This window comes from Mustela putorius, unplaced genomic scaffold, assembly GCF_011764305.1.
Source record: "Mustela putorius furo isolate JIRA1106 unplaced genomic scaffold, ASM1176430v1.1 tig00003969_pilon_pilon_pilon, whole genome shotgun sequence".
NCBI classification, from domain to species: Eukaryota; Metazoa; Chordata; class Mammalia; order Carnivora; family Mustelidae; genus Mustela; species Mustela putorius.
This window is the reverse complement of record NW_025422112.1, coordinates 475,053-495,636: the sequence shown is the minus strand read 5'-3', so window position 1 is coordinate 495,636 and position 20,584 is coordinate 475,053. Positions and strand designations below refer to the sequence as shown.

Below are 20,584 nucleotides of genomic sequence, written 5' to 3'. Positions count from 1 at the left end.
TTAAGAGCACTAGGGTAAGGGGAAAACAAAGAAAAAAAATTACTTAGGTTTATTTTTATTTTTATAACTTAGGTTTAAATAGAAGTATTCATATCAAAATCTGGGATCAAATTTTGGTCCACAGAAAATGAAAGAATATTTAGAAAATAGACTCAAGAGCAGGTAATTGTCTACATTTGACTTTCAACATGGTCATTTACCAAGTGCATGGGTACTATACTGGTAATCCTAAATGACTAATGACTTGATGCTTTCTGGTCCCTTAGGGTTGGATGATGCCTGAGTTTTCTTTCCTCTTCAGAGAGAAGATGATAGGCTCTAGTGATGCTGACAGAGGAACATATAGACCTACACAATTTGAAATATAGATATTTGTGTGTGTGTATGAGAAAACACATTTCCATTAGAAGGATAATGTTGGCTAAAATAGCTACAATTTTCAGGAAAGTAAGAATCATGTTGCATAAAAATTCAAAAGTTGGTTGAGAATGGGCAAAATATAATTTCCTATATTAAAGAGGTCTAAAAAGCAGGCTTCAGTGTTGCTCATCAAACAGTGAGCTAAAAGATAAGTGCTTTGTATGTAGAAAATGGTAAGTGCTTTGCCCTTTAAAAAGGAAATACAGAAAATGTTGCCCTTTTAATATGTCCTGTAGCCTGCCCTGGATTTGAGGATGAACAGAGATGGCACTAAAAATGATAAAGCAATAAATCATAAAGCCCCAAAGTTCCTTTTGTGTCACAGCTCTTACATGTTCAGAAGGCAATAACAATCTTCAGTACACATCAATTTCCCTCCGTGGGATGGAAATTGGAGAAACTGTGTTAGAAAATACTGAAGAGGAATAAAAATGTTTCAGCCTCTCTTTCATTTTCCTTTCTTTGAATTTGTGCTGTCCACATGTTAATTGGAAATCTTAATAGTTTTAGCTATAATTTGATAACTAAGGCAGAAAGAAAAAAAAAACACATGGGTTTGTATCTCAGCTGGAATCCAAAGTAAACATAATCATTTCTTCTTTTTTTATGTTCAAAGCATTTTAGGTTCCTTTAGCTCTCTTCATGTTTACCTGTCTTGTCTTTTCATGCATTGAAACTCACCAGCTCACCTCTGCATGGTTGTCTTTTAGTGTCTAAAATGCCAGCATAAGTGAGAAAAGGTAAAAAAGCTGTTGGAAAAATCTGTCTTTTACAAAGTCTATCAACATATAATTTAACATATTAATGATCGTGAGAGCAGAAATTTCCTTGTAATTATAGAAGTAAGAATTTTAAAGCAGCAGGTAATTTTCTTGGTTTCTGATGGATTGGACTTGGGGTCATTTGTAGGTTTAATTTGGGAACCTGGTCAGAATCAGGAAATAATACTGGTTTTGTACTGTGGACCTTTATATAAATCTTCATATTAAGAATTCCTTTCCTTTAGGAACAAGATGTAACTATTTAGGGTACCACTTCAGGAAAAAATACAGGGGGTAACTAGAAAATGGGGAATGAAGATGTCCTCTGTTATTCCAGAAGTATTTAACTTTGGGACTAATTTTTGTGGTAGAGTCAGGACAATCTCTGCAATGTGCACAAGACTAAGAACCACAAACCTTCGATGAACAGCCCAGACAGTGCTCCAGGAAGGAAGCTCTTTGTCTAGTTTGTTCACAAAGAACAGGCTGCCATGCAGTTCTCTCTTCACCTCTCCAGATATGCTCCTAGGGACTGAATGAAAACTCATCTACCACTTGAGTAATTTAGCGGCTTCTCTCTATTTCTCCTTGGACTTCTTTATAAAATTTGTCCTTTCTGCATCATTTTGATCATTGGATACCTACTACTTTATTGTTCTTGATGTTTGTTTTCAAGCTTTTCTCAGCTGACTTGCCTCCAGTCAACTGACACCTTCCTCTGGCTGACTTGTGTAGCTGTGTGTGACAGAAGGATTTATAAGAAACATGTATTTGGAGCACCTGGATGGTTCAGTCAGCTAAGCATTTGACTCTTGATTTTGGCTCAGGTCATGATTTCAGGGTTGTGAGATCGAGCCCTGTGTAGGGCTTTGTGCCTAGTGTAGCATCTGCTTGAGATTCTCTCTGTCTCTCTCTCTCTCCCTCCCTTCTTCCCCCAACTCGCTCCCTCCCCTTCTCCCTCTCAAATAAATAAATAAACAAATAAAATCTTAAAACCAAGAAATATATGTTTGGTCTTCATCCACAGTTCTGACAATGTTTCAGAATCATAACTGTGAAATGGGTGACTGTTTTTAAGGAAGGTGACTTTTGGATCCAAGAGTAGGGGCTGGTTGCCAGAAGGACTAACCATGCAACTAGAGGGTTGCAATGTTCCACCCCCCCCATCCCCCCCCATCCTCCAACTTCCAGGGAGGGAGTGTGAATCAGCCTATAGTCAATGACTTAGTCAATCATAACTATGTAACGAAGTCTTCATAAAAACACAAGAGAAAAAGTCTTTTGACTCTTTTGGACCGCTTTCATGTTTGGGGAAATCAAAACACTTCTATGTGCCATGGAGCTGGATCCCAAACTTCAGGAGTGTAGAAGCCTCTTTGTTTAGGACATTGACCTACTATGTGTTTCTGCATCTGATTATTGATGCAAATCCTTTATCATATATTTTAATAAACTTGTAAATGTCAGTGTTTTTCCCGAGTTCTGTGAGCCACTCTAGTAAAGTGATTGAACTGAAAGAGGAGATTGTTGGAATCTCCAATCTGTAGCTGGTCAGTCAGATGCACAGGTAACTGCCCGGAGCTTTGACTGGCATCTGAACTAGAGGGCTGGAAGGAACAGTATGGTATAGTAGGACTGAATATTTACCCCATGGAACCTGATGTTATCTCTGGGTAGATGGTGTCAGCATTGAGGTGAATTCTCAGATACTCTGCTGGTGACTGAGAATTGCCTGGTATTATGTGTGGAGAACCCTCCACACCTGCATCACATTGGAATTACGTCCAGGATTCTAAAAAGGCTATATAATCAGTATTGATTATTTTTGAGTACCTGCACTTGACTTTCCTCATGTCGTATACTTTTCTCTTAAAATAGCTTCCATAATAACACAGAGTGCTAGATCTGGAGTCAGATTGCCTATAGTTGAATCCTAGTTAGCTAAGGGATCTAGAAGAAGTTTACATCCCTTTGGTCAGTTTCCTCTTTTTTAAAATGGGGATGAAAGTAGCACTTTTCTTAAGGGATTGTTATAATGACTAAATACGGGTCAGATACTTGAAATAGTGCTGGGGATATAGTAAATATTTAGGAATTTTTTTTTTTTTAAGAAACTTTTCCAGGGGCGCCTGGGTGGCTCAGTGGGTTAAAGCCTCTGCCTTCGGCTCAGGTCATGATCCCAGGGTCCTGGGATCGAGCCCCGCATCGGGCTCTCTGCTCAGCGGGGAGCCTGCTTCCTCCTCTCTCTCTCTCTCTCTCTCTGCCTGCCTCTCTGCCTGCTTGTGATCTCCGTCTGTCAAATAAAGAAATAAAATCTTTAAAAGAAAAAAAAAAGAAACTTTTCCAGCTTTTTAAGTATAAGTGACAAATAAAATTGTAATATATTTAAACTGTACAATGTGATGATTTGATCTATGTATGTATTGTGAAGGGATTCCCACCATCAAATTAATGAACACATCCATCATCTCATATATATTCATTTTTTCTTTTTTGTTGAGAACACTTAGGTTTTACTTTCTTAGCAAACTTAAATTATAAAATACAGTATTATCAACTGTTATCACCATATTATACATTAGTTCCTCAAACCTTATTCATCCTATAACTGGAAGTTTGTACCCTTTAACCAACATTTCCTTATTTTCTCAATCTTCCAGCCCCTGATAACCACCATTCTACTCTCTGTTTCTATGAGTTTCACTTTTTTCCCCCAACAATTCTACATGAAAGTGATACCATGTAGTATTTGTCTTTCTCTGTTTGTCTGGCTTTTTCCATGTAGCATAATACCCCCCAGTTTGATCTATGTTGCCATAAATTGCAGGATCTTCTTCTATTTTAAGGTTGAATAATAATTCATTCTCTCTTTGCTTGTGCAGGTGTGTGCTCATTTTATTTATCAGTTTATCTATTGGCAGACACAGGCTGTTTCCACATTTTGACTATTCTGAATAATAGGGCAAAGAAAATGCAAATATAGATAGATAACCTTCGAGAGATGCTAATTCTGCTAACTTCGGATATATATCTAGAAGTGGAATTTTTGGATCATATGGCAGTTCTATTTTTAGTTTCTTGAGGAAGCTCAAAACTGTTTTTTTATAGTGGCTGGACCAATTTCTATTTTCACCAACAGTGCAAAAGTGCTCCCTTTTCTCTACATCCTCACCAGCATTTATCTCTTATTCCTTTGATAATAGCCATCCTAATAAGTGTGTGGTGATACCTCACTGTGGTTTTGATGTGTACTTCCCTGATGAGTAATGATAGTTACTATCTTTTCAAGTACCTGTTGGCCACTTGCATGTCTTCTTTGGAAAAATGTCTACTCAGTTCCTTTGCCCATTTAAAAAATTGAATCACTTGGTATTTTTTCACTATTGAGCTGTATGAGTTCCTTGTATAAGTTGGATAGTAGCCTTTTATTGGAAATGCAGTTTGCAAATTTCCTCCTAGTCCGTAAGTTGCCTTTTCATTTTGTTACTAGTCTCCTTTGCTGTGCAGAAGCTTTTTAGTTTGATGCAGCCTCACTTGTTTATTTTTGCTTTTTGTTGCCTTTGTTTTTGGTGTCAAATCCAAAAAAAATTATTGCCAATACCAATCAAGATGCTTACTGACTATATTTTCTTCTAGAAGTTTTAATGTTTCAGGTCTTACATTGAAGTCTTAATAATCCACTTTTAAATGGATGTTTATGTATTGTGTAAGCTACAGGTCCAGTTTCATTCTTTTGCATGTGCCTATACAGTTTTCCCTATATCGTTTATTGAAGAGACTATTCTTTCCTTTTTGTGTGTTTTTGCTTTTTTGTTAAAAGATCTTTGAACATATATGCATAGGTCTGTTTCTGGGCCATCTATTCTGTTCCATTCATCTATGTGTCTGTTTTTATAATAGTGCCATGCTGTTTTGACTACTCTAACTTTGTAATAGTTTGAAATAGTATGTTTCTTGACTTTCTTATTCTTCCTTCCCTTTCCTTCTCACTCAGAATACTTTTTACACTGCAGCAAACAGTACAAATTTAGTAGTGGGAAACAAGAAGGAATGGAGGAAGCACCCACCTCCCTATCACATCTCTTTTAACTATGTGCTTTCTTCCTAGGTAGCTTCAATCTCTGGGTTAGAAACAGGACAGAATAAAGAGGTCTCCTTCTGTTTGCTTACTCTTTGACCTCTGGAGGTCCTGCAGAGTCAAATGCTTTTTCTGCATCCATTGAGATGATCACGATTGTTAGCTTTCATTTCGTTAACACTGACTGATTTGCAGACGTTGAACTATCCCTGCATCCCTGGAATAAATCTCACTTGATCATGGCACATGATCCTTTTAATGTCCTGTTGAATTCAATTTGCTAATATTTTGTGGAGAATTTTTAAAAAATCTATATTCATGAGGAATATTGGTCAGTAATTTTCATTGCTTGCAATGTCCTTGTTTGGTTTTGGTATCAGGGTAATGCTGGCCTCATAAAAAGAGTTTAGAAGTATTTCTTTCTCTTCATTTTTTGGAAGAGTTTGAAAGAATTGCTATTGATTCTTTAAATCTTTCACCACTGAAGCTCTCTGGTCCTAAACTTTTCTTTGTTGGGAGGTTTTGATTACTGATTCAGTCTCCTTACTAATAATTGATCTTTTCAGATTTTCTACTTCTTTATGATTCAGTCTTGAAAGGTGGCATGTTTCTAGTAATTTATCCATTCTTCTAGGTTATCTAACTTTTTGGTACATAATTGTTCACAGTAGTCTCTTAAGATCCTTTGTGTGGTATCAGTTGTAAATTCTCCTCTCTCATTTCTGACTTGGTTTGACTCTTCCCTCCTTTTTTTTTTTTTTTTTTTAAGATTTTATTTATTTGACATGGAGAGAGAGATCACAAGTAGGCAGAGCAGCAGGCAGAGAGAGGGGGAAGCAGGCTTCCTGCTGAGCAGAGAGCCCGATATGGGGCTTGATCCCAGCACCCTGAGATCATGATCAGGGCCAAAGGCAGAGGCTTAACACACTGAGCCACTCAGCACACCCCCTCCCCCCACTTTTTAAAATCAGTGCAAAGTAGTTAAAAGTTTGTCAGTTTTATCTTTTCAGAAAGCCAGCTCTTAGTATGTATGTATGTATGTATGTATTTATATATTTATTATTTCTTTTCAGTGTTCCAGAATTCATTGTTTATGCACCGCATCCAGTGCTCCATGCAATAAGTGCCCTCCATAATATTCACCACCAGGCTCACCCAACACCCAACCCCAAACCCCTTTCCCCTCCAAAACCCTCAGTTTGTTTCTCAGAGTCCAAAGTCTCTCATGGTTTGTCTCCTCCTCCAATTTCTCCCAACTCACTTCTCTTCTCCATCTCCCCACGTCCTCTGTTTTATTCCCTATGCTCCACAAATAAGTGAAACCATATGATAATTGACTCCCTCTGCTTGACTTATTTCACTTAGCATAATCTCTTTCCAGTCTCATCCATGTTGATACAAAAGTTGGGTATTTATCCTTTCTGATGGATGCATGATGCTCCATTGTATCTATGGACCACATCTTCTTTATCCATTTGTCTATTGAAGGGCATCTTGGTTCTTTCCACAGTTTGGCAACTGTGGCCATTGCTGCTATGAACACTGGGGTGCAGATGGCCCTTCTTTTCACTGCATCTGTGTCTTTGGGGTAAATACCCAATAGTGCAATTGCAGGGCCATAGGGAAGCTCTATATTTAATTTCTTAAGGACTCTCCACATTGTTTTCCAAAATGGATGCACCAACTTGCATTCCTACCAACAGTGTAAGAGGGTTCCCCTTCCTCCACATCCTCTCCAACACACATTGTTTACTGTCTTGTTAATTTTGGCCATTCTAACTGGTGTAAGGTGGTATCTCAATGTGGTTTTGATTTGAATCTCCCTGATGGCTAGTAATGATGAACACTTTTCATGTGTCTGTTAGACATTTGTATGTCTTCATTGGAGAAGAGTCTGTCATGTCTTCTGCCCACTTTTTGACGTGAATTTATCTTTTTTCTCTTTAAACCTCTATTTCATTTATTTCCAATCTGATCTTTCCTATTTCCTTTCCTCTACTAACTTTGGGCTAAAAGAATTTTGTTTTTTTTCTAATACTTTGATGTGTAATGCTTTTTAAAAATTTTTTTAATGTGGCATTTCTCTCTATAAACTTCTTTCTTTCTTTCTTTCTTTTTTTTTTCTGGAGAGAGAAAAAATCTTAAGCAGGCTCCAAGCCCTTCATGGAGCACAATGAGGGCTTGATCTCATCCCTGAGATCTTGACCTGAGCTAAAATCAAGAGAAAGACACTTAGCTGATTGAACCACCCAGGTACCCTTCTATAAACTTTACTCTTAGAACTGCTTTTGCTGTGTTCCTTAGGTTTTGTTATGTTGAGATTCCATTTTCATTTTTCTAGGATATGTTTTTATTTCTCTACTGATTTCTTCTTTGGCCCACTGACTGTTCTGTAACATATTTATTCTCCACATATCTGTGAATTTTCCATTTTCTTGTTATAATTGATTTGTTTCTACCAATGTGGTCAGAAAAGATACTTGATACGATTTTAATCTTCTTAAATTCATTAAGACTTGTTTTGTGGTCTAACATATGATCTATCTTTGTGAAGGTTCCATGCTTGTTTGAGAAGAATATGTATTCTGTTGCTTTTGATAAATGTTCTTTATATGTCTTTTAGGTCCACCTGGTCTAACATGTAGTTTAGGTTCATTGCTTCCTAATTGATCTTCAGTATAATCTACCCATTCTTGAAAGCAGTGTAATGAACTCATCTACTATTACTGCTACTTCTTCTTTTCGATCTATTAATATTGCTTACTATATTAAGGTACACCAATTCTGTGTGCATAAATATTTACAACTGTTACATCCTCTTGATGAAGTGATTATTTTATCATTATATATTGACCTTCTTGTCTCTTGCTACTGTATTTGTCTTAAAGTCTATCTTGTCTGTTATGAGTATAGTTACCACTGCTTTCTTTTAGTTTCCTTTGCGTGTAATATCTTTCTTCAACCGTTCAATTTCAGTATATGTGTGTCTCTAAAGCTAAGGTGAGTCTTTTGTAGGCAGTATAAAATTGGGTCTTTTTTGGGGGGGTGTTCTTTTTTTTAATTGATGTATTTATCTCATATCCTTTTTATTTTGACTTTCAGCTACTCTGGCTTTTGATTAGGGAATTTAGTCCTTTTACATTTAAATTAATTATTGATAGGCATGGACTTACTATTACCATTTTGTTGTTTTCTGGCCATTTTGGAGTTCCTTTGTCCCTTCCTTCCATTCTTGTTGTCTTCCCTTTTGATATAATGATTTTCTGTAATGGTATGCTTTGATTTCTTTCTTTTTCATCTCTTTATATCTACTAAGTTTTTGGCCCTGTGGTTACCTTGATGCTTACATAAAATGACAGAAAGAGACCACAAGTAGGCAGAGAGGCAGGCAGAGAGAGAGGAGAAGCAGGCTCCCCACTAAGCAGTGAGCCGGATGTGGGCTCGATTCCAGGACCCTGAGACCCATGACCCAAGCCGAAGGCAGAGGCTTTAGCCCACTGAGCCACCCAGGCGCCCCACTGTATATTTAACTTTATCAAAGACTTTTATATTATTATATGCTTTAAAATTATTACCATCCTTTCATTTCAGCTTAAGGAACTCCCTTTAACATTTCTTATAAGGCTGGCCTAGGGGTGATGAACTCCTTCATCTTTTGTTTGTCAGGAAAACTCTATCTCCTTCAATTCTGATGGACAACTTTGCTGGGAAGAGTATTCATGGTTGGCAGTTATTTTTACTTTCAGCACTTGGAATACATTATCCCACTCCCTTCTGTTCTGCAAAATTTCTGAAAAACCTGCTCATAGTCTTACCAGGTTCTTTTGTATGTAATAAGTTGCTCTTTTCTTATTGCTTTTAAGATTCTCTTTGTCTTTAACTTTTGACAACTTAAATACAATGTGTCTCCATGGGGATCTCTTAGGTTCTTCTTTGGTACTCTTTGTGCTTCCTGAATCTGGACATAGATTTATTTTCTCAGGTTAGGGGAAGTTTTCAGCTTTATTTCTTTGATTATACTTTCTGTCCTTTTGTCTCTCTTCTTATTCTAGGATGCTCTGTAATGTGTATATTGGTCTGCTTCTTCCTGTAAGTCATCTTCACTCTTTTTAGTAATTTTTTCTTTTTCCTCTTCTGTTTGGATTAATTCTACTGTTTTACCTCTGAGTTTACTGATTCATCTGCTGTTGAACCCCTCTATTGTAATTTCATCTTTCAGTGTCTGTATTCTTTAGCTCTGTGATTTCTGTTTGGTACTTTTTAATATTTTCTACCTCTTTATTAAAATTCACACTTTGTTCCTGCATTACTCTTCTGACCTCAGTGAGCATTTTTATAACTGTTATTTTGAATTTTATTAGGGCAATCATTTACCCATGTTTCATTAAGATTAGTTTCTCATTTATATTGTTCTTTTGTTTGGAACATAGTCCCCTGTTTCTTCATTTTCTTAACTGTCTATGTTGGTTTCTCTGCATTAAATAAAGCAGCCACCATTCCTAGTCTTCAAAGAGTGGTCTTGTGGTAGGAAATGAACCTTGTGAATCAACCTAGCTCGAGCTCCTGGTTGTCTCAAATTTTTGTGATTGTCCAAGCCACCTTCTTTCTTCTTGGTGGCTCCCAATACTTGAGGGTATGCCAAGGCCCATCATTGTTCCAAGGGAAAGATTATAGTTGGCAAGTAATTACAGGCTGATTAGAAGCCAGCCAGCAGCTGGGAAATTATATAGTTAAGCACCTTCCAGGGAAAAGCTAGAGGATGGTTGTTTTTACCTTCTCTCTCTGTGCTGAGCCTATATTTAAAAAAAACAAAACAACAACAACAAAAAAAACAGCTTGTTTGCTATAGTTCTGTGGGACCTGTGAATGCAAGACCCATTGACTATCAGTGCAACATGATTTGGTAATTTGTTCCTCAGTCAGCAGCTGCAAAACCTGGTATCAAGCATGTGTACAAACTCTTCCCAAAGAAATAGTAGCAATTTTGTTTTATTGTTGGAGCACAACAGAGGAAGAAAGTTTCAGAAATGCCCTTCAACTTCCTTGGGCTCTGTGGAGGATCAGAGCCAGTCCCTAGATATGTGCAAAATGAAAGCTGGGCCCTCAGTTTGTCAAGTGTGCAGTCAAACCCCTTTCAGGGAAGACTGGGAGATGGTTATTTTTGCCCATGTTCTCTGCAATGAGCCCTAGAGGGTTAGCAGCTGGGGCAAGTGCTCACATACCATTAAGAATTCCTTTGTTTTCTATAGTTCTGAGGGTCTTGTGGACACAAGTCTCACTGGCTTTCAGAGTTAGGTGTTTTGGGGGCCCACTTGATGGTGGGAGCCTTAAAAGTTGGGTGCTAGATGTGCTTTCCAAATCTTCAGCTTTTCAGGGACAATTGGGAGTTGGGGTTCCTTTCTGATTTTATGGTGCTATCCCAGAGGTAGGGTTTATGGAGAGACTGTGTCTCAGCTTTCCTTGTGCATTTCGATGTATTTGCTGGACATGTAGAGGTAACTCAGCTAGTTTCTGGATTTCTTTCAATGGGAATTGCTTCATGTAGCTGTATATCCAGAGCATGGCAAGAGGGAAGTTCAGAAGCATCCTGTGTTGCTATCTGAGTTCCCTGAGTGACAAAACTTTTTCTTTTTAAGTTAGCCTAAGAAAGGCTAATCAACAGAGTGCTAAATAGAAATCTTCAAAAATAGTGATAAAATAGCATCTCCACTTATTAACCTAGCAACTTAAAAAGACCGAAAACACCTATGCTGGTGAGGCTGTGGAAAAACTGACCCTGTTAGCCAAAGTGTAACTGGTGTAGCCTTTGTGTACAATATAAAATGCACTATGGTAGGGTTCAGTATTCTATGTAGAGAAGTGCAGCAGACTCTTGGTATGTTATTGGAATCTGAAGGAGTTTGGAAGACTCCTTTCTCTCTTGCCAAGACTGTTTTGCTAGAGTTGAAGAAGTTGGAGGCCAAAGCTTTTTAAGAGTCACTTTGTTCTTTTTCACTGGGCAAGAAGCCTCAGTATCAGAGATGGATGACTAAGAGAGACTTAAAGGGGAAATAAAAATACATTGCTTTAATATCCCACCAGTATTATGCCCCTTACAACATAAAGGGGGAAAATACAAAGCAAACCTATTGTTCAGTGTGACTTTATACTCCAGGCACACGCAAAGAACTTTTTAATAAAGACCTTGCCCTGCAGCCCCTGGACCTGGGGAGTTGTTTCATCAATTATGCTAATGAGGCCCAGGTTCAGTTAGTATTGCTTATGAAAATTTCTTCCCTGAAAAAATGTCATATTCTTACATTTTCTTAAAAATGATTCCAAGTACTTTTATGAGTCTTTTCAGAAAAAAAAAAAAAATGACTTGCTTTTGTGAGGCACACCTTTCCTATCTTCCTTCCATGTTTCCATTATAGTTCTTACACTGAATGGGAAGTAAGCTTCAAAGTATCTCCGTTAATTAATAGAGAGCTTTGGTCCTTGGTTAATAATTTTGATTGATCTGTTTTTCGTTCGCATATAGATATGCTAAAGTTCTTTTATTACTGGCTTTCTTCCCATCAGTATTACCTTAAGATGATTAAAGGCAAAGGCTTTCTGGTTAGAAATGCAATGAAAGCTAATATCAAAATGGCAGAGAGCAAGGAACTCTTTAGGTGGAATGTAAGTTCACTTATAAGGTAAAACACTTATGTAAGGTGAGTGACTGTACCCTGGCATTGTTCAATTCAGCTTGAATTTTAGCTGAATAATTCTTTGCAGCTTCATTTGTTACTTAATGTAGCTATGAAAATGTATTGGTCCTTTGGTCTTTTGACATTCACCATATATCTCTTAGACTACTTAACATACCTTCGTTCCTTTTAGGGAAAATTTCTCTTTCTTTTTCTTTTCTTTCTTTTTTTTTTTCTTTTTTTGTTGTGGTTGATCTAGACTATTTTGAATGACTTTTTACTTTAAAAAATATGATGGAACTCTATGGTGACAACATATGATTTACTGTGCCAAGCTGTTTTGTTGATTTAGTTTCCAGATGAGCAAAAAAGCAAAAGGTAGAAGTGAACAATTTATACCAGACAGAAGATACTATAAGCCAAATGACGGCTGCAACTCCTGAAAAATGTAAAATAAGGTGGCTGAGACTAAATTTAGTCTCTTAAGTCCCACAGGAATTAACTAGATGTAGAACATTGTATATAGAAAATTGAGATAATCTTTGGCAGAAAAATAATGTTTCATGTAATCAATCCTTGGAAGAGGAGTTTCCTTACTCAGCTACCTCCCTCTGTGAATACATAGGGTATTCATAGGAACAACATTATTTTTAGCCCAGCAATGACTGGTGGCACAGTGAAAGTATTTGACTGTGTGAGCATCCGTTGTCCACAGATACTTGAAAATAGTTTTAAAAGAAGCAAAAAGTGCCAAGAGCTAGGTTATTGTAATCTACCCTTCATCTGATAATAAAAATCCTGCCCAATATTTACTTTTTAACAATATAAAATCTTACACAGAAAAACTTTAAAATGGTGAATGCAAGTATTTTAGGATTGTTGACATGTATTTATTTTTAAATTTCTGTTTTTCACTTGGAATAACTAATTTTTTATGATTAGGCAAAGGAAGTTATTAGCAACAGTTAAATATTATACATATATATATATATTTAATATTGTATATGTAGATATGCAATGTATTTTAGAGAGTTTAAATATAATTGAGAATGTTAGCTCCCTGAAGTTGCAGGTCAGACTGAATTTTTCATGCCTGCCTAGGAGCAAACCATAACAGTTTGAAAGGCTAGATTTCAGAGTTGAAGTATAAAAGGGGAAGAAAAATTTAAAATGTGGTTTGATATTTTGGAACTTTTAAGAATGCTTATCTATTATGAATGTATGAATGTATGTATGTATGTATGTATGTATGTATGTATGGGTCTACCTATCTATCTACCTATCATCTACATCCTCTGTTCATTTGGATTCACCAGAGAGAGAAAATGGCCATCTCCATGATCATCTTGAGACAAAGCAAGAGGACGTATGGTAGTTGGTGTCTACCCTCCTCTACATCTAAATTTAATTGTGAAGTATGACTCTGAGTTGAAAGGGGGCTTAAATATTAATCTCTCTCTTTCTCTTTTTTTTGGCGAACAGAAAAATAGCAGAACTTATTTCCTTTCCTTTTCCTGAGGAAAAAAAATGTCCCTCTTGGGAGAGTATTATATTTTTAAAAAACTGCTTAAGCTTCCTTAAAACAAGGAACAAGTGAATTTTAAGCCCTGCCTTTTCTTTTTACGAACTTCATCTATAAGAGAAAGCCAGCATGGCATATATTGATATTTGTGTTTGTCATTATGGTGTATGTTTTTTTATCATCACAATTTTTCTTTGCCTGAAAAATTGTTTCTGTAATTGTTCTGGAGAATCTTCCAGATTCTCATTTAGAAATGAGGTACAGTCAGTCAGGAGGTCATGATTTCAGTGGCTCATTACATTTTCTATTCTCTTTGAAGATTGTAGGGCAGGGGTCAGGCTTAGCTTGCCAGTCACTGAAAATTCCACATTCCACCTCCCTCTTTTTTTTTGCAGTAAGCCATGCTGGGTGTCAATGATAACACGGGACACTTGATCAGATGCCTTGATCCCAGCACTGAGGACATCTCACCTGATGGCTGTTTTCTTTCTCATTATTCCATATTTGAAAATAGCCAAGCATTAAATTAGGCATCTATTTCCCCAGGTACAGATGTTTTTTCAATTCCCATCTCTAGTTTTAAAGTCATTAGGTACAAAAAAACAGATAAAATTGTAGTAATGTAAAATTTTGGGGGAAGGGGTAATAATTTATCCTTTCAGTAGGGAATCTGAAATTGTTAGTAAGGATGGTCTTTAGGCAAGGAGAGAACACATGGGAACACCAATATTACACACACACACACACACACACACACACACACAAACTGATCATATTGGCATGCATTGGGGAAAAGGGTAAATGAGAGAGAATCTTTACAAAAATGAGAACTGAGAAGACAAAGCTCAGGTTTTCAAGTGGATGCATTTTGAAAGATATGTACTTGATGAGCATTCAGAACCCAGGCAGAAAAATGCCTGACAGAATGAGTATTTCCCGTCAACTTGGAGTTAAATTTTGAAATATGAACTGCAAAGTTCGATTATGTAAATCTCAAAGAGAATAAAAATTAGATTACTTAAATTTGTGAAATCTTTAGTACAATATTTGTCACATAGTAAGCACATATATGAGTCCTCTTTCATTATTTTTATCTCAGTTGGTTCTTGCACAATCCTATGAGATGGACGGTATTATTATTATTCTCCTTTCATGTGTTTTTCTGAAGGTTAAGTCACTTGGTTGAAGAAACTTCGTGTCTTATTTAAATACAGTTTTGGTGTGACTCTCTTTGAGAAGACCACCCTTCTGTGGTCACAGGGTAGGTTGCAACACAAACTGGTCCCCTCAGAAGCACGCTCCTTTGATTTTGAATTTTAAATGGTTATGAGAACTGTTGGACATTTTCGCATACTGCACCCTCAAGACAGTGACCTGAATTCCTGGTACATATCCTGGTTTCTGTGATTTCTGAGACTGGTCTCCGAGCTTTTATTTTAATTCTTGAGCTACCTCATACCTTTCTAATATATTCCATTGTTTCCATTTGGTCTTGCATTGCTGTCTGCTTGGGTGAGAAGGCTGGCAAGCACTGGAGAAACGGACAGTGCCTTGCTGCCAAGGTTGATTCTGCTGATTCCAAGCTTGTCCAGGAAAAGCTAATGTGGTAGAACTTTTTGTCTTGGGGAAGGGAAGATTTGAATGGCCCTGTACAGACACAAGACTTGACTTCCCTAGTACAAGCTGACAAAGGTGGTCCAAAGCTTTTCATCCAATTATTTTGTGTCACTAGAGTAATGACTGCCTGTAGTGACTGTAGCATTCATTTGAGTGCCTGTTCATCTTGTAACTTTCTTTGTAAATTTTTATAAGATTGTCTGAAAATTCCATTTGTAAGTCTGATCTTTATTTCCTCTTATTGTGCCCAAATATTATTAAGAGAAGGGATCATATCTTTTTTCTGTTCATCATGACCTGCCATTTTCTAGCTTTTCTATGTGTATCCAAAATTATTGCTGACTATTTCCTACCAGATTTAGTTGTCTTGTTTTCTTAGACACCTGCCTTTCGGCTCCATCCTCCACGTGTTTGCTCATGCTGTTTTCCTCCATTTGAAATGCTCTCCATCTTCCACTTCATCTTTCAAAATCCTACACCTTCAAGTCTCAAGTGGTCCTCTTTCCTTTTATAACAATCCATGTTGATTCCTCTCTGAATTTCCATTGTTCTTTACAATCAGCACCTCACAATATAGCAATTATTTCTACTTGCAATGGTAAGATTCAGGTACACAGTGATTGTTTTACTCTAATATTTCATTATCAAAAGTTATAAACATAAAAAAGTTAAAGGAATTTCACAGTGTGAACCATCATATACCCACATAGATCCTACAATAAATATTTTGTTGTATTTGCTTTATCAGATATATATATCCTCCTACTCATGCCTCCATGCATCCATTCATCTATCTACCCATCATTTTACCTTATTTTTTTTTTATGACACATTGCAAAACAAGTTATAGAAATTGATGCACTTCACTCTTGGCACTTAAACATGTCTATCACTAACTAAAGCGAATATTTTTAATGGATCAACATATCTATACTCCATAGTACCCAGTAGAGTATTGGCCACATCCCAGAAAAATCAATTTATGCACACTGGGTTGAATTTCAGTATCCCTTTTAAATCCATTAGAAATTAAAGGTATGGAAGCCCAGATAAATAGTCTCTAGAACCTCAGGGGCATACAGAGATGAGTGTGTTTCATGGAGTTGCAGAAGAGACATACTTGTATGTAGCTTGCACTAGCCCAACTTGTGACCTGTCAAATATATCCTAGGGGAATGTTCAAACTTCCAGGAGGCAGTTGGCTGAGAGATCAGATGGGCCACCATGTGACTGACTGAAGTACTTACATGGGTGCTGCTATACTGTGTGCTTAAGAGGCATTAGAGGGTCAATCCAGTTTATCTAAAGATACACTGAAATGAGGTGATAAAATAGGCATAGGCTAAAAAGAGGGATTCACATGCAGCAATTTGTGGCAGCCTGGTCCTTTGTACCCAGCTGGGTGGAAATTCAACTCCTTTACAGAAGAGCACAAACCTCAAATAGACAATTTGGGCCGAGGAAGATGGATCGGCAAGGAAGCCGTCCTGAACATGTGCAGGTGGTGAGCTTTTGACATCATATTAGGGGAAAGAAAGTTACAGTGCTTCTCAGATTTGGTAGAACCTTTTAAAACACGTTATAGAAGTCATTATTCACCCTGACTTTTTTCTATACCTGAGATATATTTGAATCTGTATCTGTATCCACATCATGTGTATTTAAGTCCATATACATCCCCTCGTTCTTCAACCTACAGGCTCCTTCTTGTCCATGTATCTCTGATCATCCTCTTTGGAAAGTCCTCCCCTGACTTTTAAAAAAAATTTAAATTCAAATAGCCAGCACATAGTGCATCATTAGTTTTATATGAAGTGTTCAATGATTCATCAGTTGTGTATAACATCCAGCGCTCATCATAACACACGCCCTCCTTCATGCTCACTCTTTCCTTTATACTCTCTTTGCTCTCTATTTCAACTGGGACCCAATACAATTACTAGCTATATATTTGCTTACTTACTTCTTACCTTGCTACCCTATGGTAAAACCAAATTTTCTCCTTCTCCTGTATAATTAGAAGCTGTCAGACTACCTGATACATAGTACACTCCTAATTAAAATTCACTGAATCATATATACTGAAAATACATGAATAGAGAAAAACATTTGTTCCAGTATTATTCTAAATGTCTTGTTGTGTTTGACTCTCACCCTGGCCCTCTTCCTTGTCCATTTCCCAATACTGCTATCTACCCTGGCCCCTTGATTTGAAGCTGCATTCACACTTGACTTTCTGGGCAGTGCCACAAGTTATAAAATCATCTACCCCGTCTCTGAAAACTCCCCTCCACTTAGCATGCTGTTCTCAGCTATGGTTTGGGAGAAAATTATATCTGATGAAAGAAATTGACCACAAGCTGTGAATGATTGAGAACCTCAGTTAATGTGTTAAATCTCCTGAGGATGTTTGTATTGTAAGAGTGGTAAACTCTGGCAGTGTGACTAAGCAACTTAAATAATTTCAGGCACTTTATGTGAAAAAAACCCAAGGATTTAGTTGACTAAATGTATAATCTGTATGGTCTGAAAATTGAGAAAAGCAAATTCCTTCTTCTTTGAGTGTATATGGATCACTTACACAGGGAATACTGACTTCCACTGTTTGTGACAGCTTATATAGTAGCTGGTATAATGAAGAATGCAGAGAATAATTAGGGTGGTGAGGCTTTCCCAAATCCTATCCGTTGAGGAGTGGGTTAGGGTATGGGAATATTTACTTTATAGCAAAAAAGAATTAGGGAAGATAAGTAAACTTGGTTAATTCATCTGAAAAATGTCTATTGAATATATTCAATATGCTAGCTCAAAATTAAGTTCTGGGGAATAATAGTGATTAAAAAATAGCCTGCTCACATAGAACTGAGATTCCATGGTTCAGGGAAAAGTTGAAGACAATTAAGTAGAAACGGGAATAGATTTATGGATTTATTCTCTCCCTTCCCTTCCTCCCTCCCTTCCATCCTGCATTCCTTCTTTCCTTCTTTTTCTTAAAAAGCACATAAGGGACCAATGCTCTGAGACTGCATGAAAGAATAGATCTACTTAATATAAATAAATCTCAAACATCTAGAGACTGCAAACCTGGAAGGAGATGCTTTCTAGGATGGCAAGTTCCCATTTTTTGTAATACTTAGTTAAATTGTCAAGATTCAAAGTGGTTGTGGATAAGAATACGTGAGACTTGCCCATAGATTCTCTAAGACCTATAATTCTTTGTTAGTCAAGATCACAAATTTTCACTTATAATGACCAGAGAAATGAGCATGATTGTTCTCATAAAAAGCAGTGCTTCAGGTAAGGCTTGGAAAAAAGAAGTCAATTGATTTGGACATCTTGATCCTTTCACAAAGGAAGGGGTGAAGTGTTCTGTGGGCTTGGCATAATGAATAAACAACTGGTAACTCTTTTCTTTATATGTAATAGGAAGTAAAACACAGATCACATAAAGAAGAAAGATAAGGTTGTAGTATGTCACCTATAAAAGTAGACAAACAGATGGGGGCAGGAGAAAGAGTGCCAAATGTGGACTCTAGTTTTAACTTTGCTATATTGCATTGAGTCATGTGGCTCCAAGAAAGTACATCTTCCTCTCTGGCATGGAGTTTCTTTGGCAGAAAAATCAGAGGTTGAACTATATTATCTTTAATGCAACTTTTAGGTCTCACATTTAAATGTTTTAGAAAGCATTAAAATATACTTTTTTAAAAATATATACTTTTTGTAAGGATATTTAATTAACTATTTTCGACCACTAAGGTAAAATTTTAGAAATAAAATTGACATCTTTTCAATGATTCAATTAGAATTTTCCCATACAATCAAAATATGACTTTCCTGATTCCTGAATTTTGCAATAAATCCAGCAATGAAAACTCTTAATAAGCACTGTGACAACATATTTTGAACAACTCCCATGTAATATTCTAAAAGCAACTATTCTCTCAAATAAAAATTTACTGTAGTTCATATTTCTTTATCCTATTCTATGAATTGAATGTCTTACATACATTTCAACAAAACTGATGATTCTAGGGACAATGCATATCTAAGAGACTACAGTATTTTTGCTTGAGAAAAATCTGAAAAATCATATATTAATCTGTATAATTCTTTTAATTAGATATACTCATTTTAATATAATATCCCTCCTCTTATCAGACAGAAGAATATTGTGTTGAGCTTTTGTGCTTTTCAGGACCTAAAAAAATGTGTCTGTGATAGAATATAATTGACCTAAGAAGTTTTCAAGAATAAAAGTATCTTTTCTAAAAGGTTTTTGTAGACTACCTAATAATTACAGCCTAATGAATTTTAAGTAACAGAATGCCATAGCTTCTTCATAATAGCAAATACATTAAAATGTTGACTTGCAAAAACTACAGCAGTGTATAATTCATAGATGTCTTTAAAAACATCTTTAACTTTACCATACTTACATACTATGTAGGCTAAGTAAAAATAATTCTATCTACCCCTTTTGTTATATCTAGAATTGACAGATGGTATACTGATTCTATTTTTCTTTCAAGATAGCATCACAATTAAAGCATAATTTTCACTAAATTTTATTTTGTGAAATTCCCTGAGAGAAAATGGTAATTGCATAAGGCAAAATTGAAAAAAGAAAATAAAGTTTTAGACTTTTTTTTATAATAATTGGTTGCATTTTCAACACTGTTATTTTCACTAATTTGATACAGCATATTTTAGAATTAAAAAGTTTGGGAGTTTTGGTGTGTGTTGTGCTCGACCTGGTACCTTTTCTTGTGAAGTGGCAGCTGAGAAGGTACTCGTCAAGGTGATCACCATGGCCTTGAAAAGCCCAAGGAAGGAGTCACCACTGAGGACAATGATCATATTAATTTGAAGGAGGAGGGGCAGGATGGTTCTGTGGTGCAGTTGAAGATTAAGAGGCACATGCCACTTAGTAAACTAATGAAAGCCTATTATGAATGACAGGGTTTGTCAACGAGGGAGATCAGGTTCCGATTGGATGGGCAGCCAATCAATGAAACAGACACACCTGCATAGCTGGAAATGGAGGATGAAGATGTAGTTGATGTGTTCCAGCAGCAGAGAGGAGGTGTCTACAAAAAGGGAAACTGCTCCTTTACTGCAGAACTCTGTTCCTCCAGACCAAGAAGACATTCTCAATAAGAAAACCTCAATTTATTTCTACCACATCCTGACTACTACAGTACATTTTTCTCTGTTCTTTCGTTTTCCCCTTCCTCACTCCTTAATTGTACATAAAGTAACTCTGTGCATAAGTAAACTGCATTTTTTTTTAAACTAAATGGCCAATGGTATGTTTGGATCCACATCAAAAGGATATGGGATGGGGAAAAAAATACTGGTTCTTTGAAAATATCCCCTTTCTCCATTAGTGGCATACTCATTCAGTTTTTATCTTTATATTCCAGTAGGTTATTTTGCTCTCACTATTTAACAAAATAGAACAACATAAAAATCCTTATATACCTTTTTCAATTTGAGAATTTCAATGCTTTTC

General features: G+C 36.5%; 1 protein-coding gene and 1 pseudogene across 2 annotated transcripts in view; one reads left to right on the top strand and one right to left on the bottom strand.

The window, feature by feature from the left end:
• EYS (eyes shut homolog) overlaps positions 1-20,584 on the bottom strand; it is a 264,828-nt gene that overhangs the window by 45,328 nt on the left and 198,916 nt on the right. The window lies entirely within an intron of this gene.
• Positions 18,318-20,246, top strand: LOC106004021 (annotated as a pseudogene).